We start from the raw sequence: 8824 nt of genomic DNA, 5'->3' as shown, positions 1-8824 counted from the left end.
TGGCATTCCTCCCTGCTCAAGTTCATCGATGCCATTCGAGCCATATGATTTTTCTTCCATGTATCAGACACCCTCACCTGCGACTGAAGAGGATGTTGGTCGTCTCGATCACCCACAACGTGAACGTCGACCTCCAAATAGGTATACCCCTAGGACCACACCATCGAACCATCAACTTAGGGGTTTCTTGTGTTTTGATATTAAAAAGTTTATATTTTTTTGTATATATTTAATTAGATTAATTGGAACTTTGAAAATTGTAACAAAATTTGACCATAACGTAAATTAGATTAATTTGGACATTTTGAACATTAAAACACTAAAACTTAACAAACTTAGTCTTGTAATATAAATTAAATACATTACAACATTAATCTAATTGGAATAAACTTTGCAATATAATTTTTTTATATAAATTAAATACATTACAACATAGGTTCAATTCCTACCCGATCGTGACGATTGTCTAACATGATAGTTTCGCTGCAGGCATTTACTCCGATTATGACCAGGTAACCTGCATAATACATAACGCTTACCATAGGATTTCTCCCTAATGTCCATCTCATTACGGATTCTGGATGATTGCGGATGACCTCCCGGATTCCTGCGTAGCCCTCTCTTTGAGACAAGCTCGAAAGTCGTCGGAGGCACCTCCTACGTAGACAAGTCAGGCAGGATGGGGAACTCATTTTCCCAGACACGTAACGTGCGCTCGAGTGTGTACACATCATCGACAAATTGTTCAATATTAAGTTTCACCTTAGCACACGCTGCCACGACATGTGCATATGGATAATGAAATGTTTGGAACCTCCTGCAATCATAATGTCTGTTCCGGAGATCAACTCCATAGGACCTAGGTGGTATACCGGGTTGACGACCAATGGTCTCCGTAACACGAAATGTTTCATGGTGTCGTGAATATATTTCTACATTCATCGACTTCGCCATCCGACGATTTGCAACCATTTCATCCCTGACATCTTCGACAAACATGTGTCCCGCCTTCATCTGGTTGACTTGTTGCTGACCCATTCTTGGCATCAAGGTAGTCAACCTGTAGAATATAGCCGAAAAGACAAATGAAATCGGAAGATGTCGTGTTTTCAACAACACAGCGTTGACCCCCTCCACTAAGTTTGTGGTTATTTACCATAACGAAAGCCCTCCTCAAAACTTTAAGCCCATTGCCACGACTCTATAGTACCTAACCACTGTCGGAAAGATGTGTTCGTTTGACGCTCCATGTCACTCTCAAGTCGAGTCATTCTTTGGCGAAAAATATGTGGCTCCAGCTCGTGCGCTGTATATGTATTAAGGAAAGATAAGTTACAGTATTGCCCTAAAACATTAAAACATATGTTGAAAAGATAAGGTAATCATTTACCTATTTTCACAACTTGTCTCTTCCAGTTTGTATTCTTATAATCTCGATGAAAGTTAGCCGCGATGTACCGGATATAGTAAACAGATCTCCATGGTACACTGGAACGCCTAATGGTGGCAATTAATCCTTTCCCTCTATCGGAGATGATGCAAATGTTATCGTTGCTAATAACATACCTCTGCAGGTTGGTAAGGAAGAATTCCTACGATTCCATGTTCTCCTTATCTAGATGGCAAATGCTATCGGGAGCACGTTCCTATAGCCGTCTTGAGCAACCGCAAGAAGTAAGATTTGTGTATATCTTCCATATAGCTAGATCCCATCTACTTGCACAAACTGCTTGCAGTGGGAATATGCGCGTACACATGGATCAAACGTCCAGAACATCCTGTAACGGGCCAAATTCATCCGGGCCCACTAGAAACCCAAAATAAATACAAAATAAATAATCAATTATTAAACCAAAAGTCCACAAGAGTCCAAATATTACAATAGCCCAGCAAGTTAACTAAACCCTAAACCTAAGCAAACCCATAACCCAAAACCCAAAACCCAAACAACAAGCCCAGTTACACAACCCCATCAGCCCAAAACCAATAGCTAAATCTAACCCAAACTTCCAAGGCCCGATAGGCCTGAAACATTTCAAGAACAGAAACCATAGGGTTCTCTCCTCGCGCCGCAGCCGAACCCCAGCTACCTCCGTACCTGCACTAGCACAGCCCCGTACGCCTCCACGTCGCCCCGTACCTGCGAAAGAGAACAAACCACAGCAGCAAATACATACAAAAGGGACAACAGCAAAATAGAGAAAGGAAGAGCATTTTTTTATTTTTATTTTATTTTTCCTTTTTTATTTTTACTTTCGGCTACAAAAAGCGAAAGCCAAAGAATGAAAAGGGGACATTTTTTTACGAGCAGAGAATATACAAAAAGAAAGCAATAAAAAAACACAAAAGGTTGAGTTTCATTCTCTGTTATCTTCTTCGTTTCTTTATATTTCATTTTTTTATTTCTTTATTTTTGGGGTTCTAAAATTAGTTTTGAAACAAAAATAAAAAAGGAAGAGAGAAGAGGACTTACCCGAACCTCAGAGTTGCAACATCAGAGCCCTACTCCGTCGTTGGAATCGGCTCCCAAAAAAGGAAAATGGGGAGTCTATTCTCTCGTGCTTTTGGGGGTTAAAAAAATGCGATTTTCGAACACTTTAAAAATAGAGGTTGAAAACCCCCTTTTCGTGACTCCGATCGCCCTCTACGGCGATATAACGACGGCGATAATGGGTTTCCGAAACCCTAGCTGAAAAGAGAAAGGGGGAGGGGGAGAGAGTGGAGAAGCTCTTTGTTCTTTTGTTTAAAATTGGGGGCTGGTAATGAAATTGAAAAAGGAAAGGCTTTTTGGTTTAAATGGATGATGAAACGACGCGTTTGGTGGAGTGGGGGTGTGCATTATCCCTAAATGGGAGATTTGCGAGATTAGTCCTTCTCCTTTGCAACTCCGTTCGATCAGGTCCCATTTTCTGTTTTCTTTTATTTTTTTTAATTTAGCCTTTAGATTTCGTTTGGGTTACATTTGGGTCCTTTGAAACACTGCTCATAAAAGGCTGGGAATATTTCCCAACTAGTCCCTCATTGTTTCAGCGTGATTCATTTCGATCCTTGTTGGCCTTCTTTTCATTATTTACAATTTTTACCTTAATTTTTAATTCAATTTCAGCCTAGTCCTAATCTATTTAATTTATTTATCTATTATTTCATTCTTTAGGAAACTATTTTATTATTTATTTATTCAAAGCTTGTTTTTTAGGAAACTATTTTATTATTCATTTATTCAAAGCTTGTTTTTTTTATATTATGTATTTTAAATTTGTATTATTATCATGTATTCTAAGTTTTTACATATTTTGGGCTATTATTCATTTTTTAACTTCAATATACATTATTTGTTTTAAAATATTATATATCACTTATTTTGAAAACTTTTAGATGCCTTTCAATTCCATTTTTTTTGTTCTAAACTTTCTACATTTTATTTATTCTAAAATATTTCGCGTACTCCTTATTTTAAATTATTATTCATTTCAAGTCTTCACATATAGCATTCCATTTAAACTACTTTGCATGTTATTCACCTTTAAATTTCTTTTGTATTTATTTATTTTAAGCTTCTTTAGTATTATTTATTTTAAGTTTTTATACATTCTTTATTTGAAACCTTTTTATGTTTTTTTTAGTTTAGGTTGCTTTATACATTATTTATTTTAAACTTGTTTTTATGTATTATTCATTTTAAATTGTTTTATTATTTACTTTAAATTTTCTTTTCTTTTTTCATATATTATCAATTTCAAATTTTTATATGTATTATCTATTTTTTATATACCATTTATTTTTTAAGATGTTTTGTATTACTTATTTTGAATTTCTCACTACATAATATTCATTTTAAACTTATTTCCATTATTTATCTTAAATTACCTTACATATCATTTATTTTTAACCCTTTTTACATAAATCATTTTGAACTATTATATATATGTTAACCACTTTACATTTTCTTTTTATTTATTCATTTTAAACCCTCTTTATATATTATTTTTGAATAGCTTATTATTTTAAGTTTATAGAATATTTATTTTTAAACTTCCTTTTGTATGGATTATTTATTTTCAGAATTTCATATGTTTTTATCTTAAACTCTTTACACATTATTTTTATATAAATATATATATATTTATGAGAAGTTTTTTTATATACTACGTATATTATTTGTTGTAAATTTCTTTTTACGTACCATTTATTTTAGACTTTTCATTAATGATTTTAAACTATGCTATATCATTCACTTTAAGTTGCTGTTACAAGTATTTATTTTAAACCCTTTACATATATATATTTTTTATACTTAAGATTATCTTATTATTTGATTTAAGTTGTTTTATACTATTACTTCATTTCTATGTTTATTAAGCTTAATGATAAATAATGTATGTTGTGAAATTATCACTATTGCGTGTATGTTTCTGCTTACTCGTGTTCCTATCATTGCCATGCCCTTGTAGAATATTTTATGCATGAATTACTGTTCCATGTCGCACTATACTTCATTTTATATCATTGCCTCAAATTAGACCCCAATACATTTATCCAACAAATCGCTTTATTTTAACCCAAATTAATAATACACGTTGTTTGAATATTGTATTCGTTACTATTCGATAATGAAATTTTCCAAATAAGGCAATGTTTTGTATTTTGAAATATCGGGGAATCGTGCCCTACCGTGCTGGGTTGCAATTTCTCGGTTGCCCAAAATAATTGAATGCCTCTTTAGAATTTCATTCGTGTTTTCTAAAAACTTTTTAAAACGAAGGCAATATTCGGCATTTGACAATTCAAGAATCATGCCCTATCGTGCTGGGTTGTGATTTCTCGTTTGCTCAAAACGATCGAACATTCCTTTATATTCTCACTCATGTTTATAAAAAATATTTAAAAACGAAGACGATGTTCAATGTTTGGCGATTTGAGAATCGTGCCCTATCGTGCTGGGTTGCGCTTTTTCATTGGTTCAAAATAATTGAAGATCCCTTCGAATTTCACTCACATTTTCTAAGATCTTTCAAAATGAAGGCGATGTTTGATATTTGGCGATTTGAGAATCGAGCCCTATCGTGCTGGGTTGCGCTTTTTCATTTGTCCAAAACAATTGAATATCTCCTCAAAATTTCCCATGTATTTTATAAGGTAAGGCAATGGTCAATGTTTGGAAATTCGAGGAATCGTACCCTACTGTGTTGGGCTTCGATTTTTCATTGGACTAAATAGTTGAGCATCCTCTTGTAATTCTCGAATTATAAATTTTCGGACGTCGAAACAAGAAGATTTTTGACAATCAACTCGGGTTACTCAAACGTTATAAAAAAGAACTACATTTCAAAAACCTTTTTTTAATTTTAGACATAAGGATAGTATTTAATCGATTCGGTACCAATTTTGGGCGTAGTGAGGGTGCTAATCCTTTCTCATGCGTAACCGACTCCCGAACCCGTTTTCTCAAAAGTTCTTAGACCAAAATCATTGTTTTAATAAACCAAAAATGTTTTATTAAACTAACCTCATTTTTAGGTAATCCGATCACACCAAAACAAAAGATCGGTGGCGACTCCATGCATTTGTTTTCCAAAAGTCGATTCCCCCATTTTTTTCATTAAATTTTAAAATTTTAAAATGAAGGGATGGTTTCGACACATCCGATGGAAAATTCTTTTTTCGAGCTGTATTTGGTCATCCGAGCCTTCATAAGGTCGTGTCTGTAACTCAATGACAGTCCCCAGTACGTACTCCCGCATAACGGCTATCCATCCCTGTAGCTCGTTATACGATGCATCGAAATCCCTATACAATTGCTCCATTGCCATCTGTTTAGCTATCCACACCTTTCGATATGATACTTGATACTGAAACCGTGCCTGTATTTCGACAATCAGTATCAAAACTTTAACGGTCGGTATGTCCTTCACCATTGGCATGATAAACGTAGAGATAGTTTTGGAATCAAGTTTTTCATGGTCTTCAATCATACGTGTTGATGTGCATGTGTGAGGCCCAACAAATTTGCGTATCTCCCACATCTGTGATTTTTGAATAAATGCAGCTCGTACCCGCCAATTGCAGCCTTCCACTGACTTTCAACACTCTCCAATATATAATGTCGGTTTAGACACTGCAACTTTGTAATCCACTGATATATTCATACTATACCGCTTAATAGCAAATAAGCACTCTTCTTTACTTTCGAATCTCTGGCCTACCAATAACTCCTCATGCTTAGAATTTACAGCCAACCGGTAAGCAGGAAGTATTTCAGGGTACTCCGGAAACTCAGCTACATGCGTCGCGTCGGGGTCTATGAGCGACATGTGTGGCCCAGGATTATTGCGTATCACAATACGTCGCATCTGGTTCCCCACTGAAGACGCGTTAATGTTTCTATCGTTATTCACGTCTTCATCGTCAATATCATCGGGAACATCGTCCACATCGGGATCACTATCACTATCGACCTCTTCATCACAATGATCACTACTATCGTATCCATCATCACCAACCACATCAATATCGGGTGTAACATTAAGATCGATATCGATCCCACGTATAGTCGATTCACTATCAACGTACGATATTGGAGCCACCATGCACGGTTCTTGAGCTGCATGTTCTTCACCATATGCAGTGAGATCTTCATTCTACTTCATATCGGCTAACTCAGCAAATAAGTGAATTGGTGCATTTTTGTCACTCTCATTCCCACAGTAAAGAGCTATTATTGTCTCCACGTCTTTGTCGTCTACAAGTTCCATTTCGGTGAATTTGATAGGATTTGTCGAAACTAGAAACTTGTAGAAAAGTTTCGAGATCCTTCTCCCAAAACGTCTAACAATTTTTGCATTAATCCTTCCCTTCATATCATCCAACGAGACCTTTCTATTAAATCTCATTGCTATTTGTTGCCGACATTCAAATATGCATCCAATGGTTGTTGTTAAGATGATTCCATCGAAATAAATGCATACGAAAAACTGATTATCCATCTTCAATACTCAATTTGTTAAAAAAATAAACAAAATTTCTGAAAACAATTTCGAACAATAAATAAATTACTTAAATACAAAATTAATTAATCAATATGCAATTTTTTTCATTCATAAGCCCATACTTTTTCAGTTCTCATTTTGTACATAAACAACATTTATCTTTACATTTAACCACTTAAACTCAGTTCTACATTTTCTTCCATATCTGATCCCGTATCTTCATCTGGGAAATTCTCTACAATCCAATTTAGAAATTCTTGATTCTCTTCATATTCATCCTCTACAATCCAATTTGGAAATTCCTCGAGATCTTCTGGCTTTTCAATCTTTATAACGGGTATTGAATATACAAGTTCTCTTGGTAATTTCCTAACAACTAATTTATCCATCCATGGTTTGTCAAACACATTTTGCTTCCCAATTAACTTTCGTGAACCTATACTTTGTCTTGCAATTTTCCTTGCTCCATAAGAGATTATAAACTTCGCGAAGTTTATAACTAGATTCCAATAGGTTCGTGGTACCGATGTCTTCCAAAGTTCATCTAAAATGTTTTGATGTTCCTGTTCTATTAATGTCCCTCTAAGGGTTAAGTATTGCACTTTATTGTTTCTAATCATTTCATGACCCTTCCACAACACTTTTTGCATCTTTCGATTTACGGTAATAAGGTGTTGAACAATGTCTCTTCTGGTTTCATTCTGTAATCTTGCACTTCTCTCATCATCTTATCAACTTTCTCCCTTTGTGCTAAACTTATTATCTCATCAGGCAATACCAAATATGTTGTCATTTCTAACAATATGTATAACAAAAATATTTTTAGTTGTTATCACTAATTAACAATTACTTTATAATAGTTTTACTAACATAAAAACTTTCAAATATATTTAAAAAATTTAAAACATAACATTCACAATAAACACATAATTAATCTAAACATAAAACTTACTAACATATCACAATAAACAAAATAAATTTTAAAACAAAACATAAAAGTAACACTAAACAAACTATATAATACTAACAAAATAATTTTTTCTTATCATAATCTATTTTATTTAAAAAATAACAATAAAAAAAATTATCTTTTCTTTTCTTTCTTCTCCTTTCTTTCTTTCTTCTCTTCTATTCTCTTTATCTTCTTCTGTAAATTTTTTTTTCAATCTGGTAGGAGCCAAATGGGGGGAGTGGTGAGAGACATACTGGAGGGATCAAGGCTGTCAGAAAAGCACCATAGGCAGCACCACAACCGGTGCCGCCTATGGGATGCCCTCAACCCTTATTTTATTATTTTATTTGACCTATTGTTTTTTTTTTACTTGTACATGTCAAGAATTTGAAGGTGATGTCGCCTATACACCACCCTCCATCACTTGGAATAGCCCATTTTCGTATATAATTTTGAAAGGGCCTATTTTGGTTTTTTTTAATATTATTATAGTAAAAATCCCCCAAAAAGAATTCCAATCACGTAAAAGGTCAACTTGAATAGGACAAATCATTTTATTTTATTAGTTAATTTGATTTGTTGTTAAAAGGAGCTGGCTGGGCCTGACCATGCCTACTACAATTGACTTGAGATCAATTAGCAATTTCCGCCATGATTTGAGTGTAATCCATCAGTTTATCTTCTCTCAGGTCTCAAGCTCATGTTCATCAAAACCCAATCTTCCATCAGTTAGCCCATAACTAATATTTGATAAAAATAATGAACACGCCATTGCGTACTTTACTTCCAAGACTTCATATGGTGTTACCAAACACAGCCTTGAGTAGAATTGAAACAACCCCATACCAAAATAGAAACAAGGTACAAATGAACGAGACAGGAGATA

At 34.3% G+C, this 8824-nt stretch overlaps 1 long non-coding RNA gene across 1 annotated transcript; it reads right to left on the bottom strand.

The window, feature by feature from the left end:
- Positions 1–287: 287 nt before the first annotated feature.
- On the bottom strand, positions 288–2789 carry LOC107956865 (uncharacterized). Its single transcript, XR_001700293.2, has 3 exons — positions 2474–2789; positions 1157–2140; positions 288–1060 (listed from the first exon to the last, which is right to left on the bottom strand). It is a non-coding gene; the product is annotated as an uncharacterized lncRNA (long non-coding RNA).
- Positions 2790–8824: the final 6035 nt, after the last annotated feature.

This window comes from Gossypium hirsutum, chromosome A07 (genome assembly GCF_007990345.1).
Source record: "Gossypium hirsutum isolate 1008001.06 chromosome A07, Gossypium_hirsutum_v2.1, whole genome shotgun sequence".
NCBI classification, from domain to species: Eukaryota; Viridiplantae; Streptophyta; class Magnoliopsida; order Malvales; family Malvaceae; genus Gossypium; species Gossypium hirsutum.
Note: the sequence above shows the minus strand (reverse complement) of the source record. Positions and strands in the feature narration are given on the sequence as shown.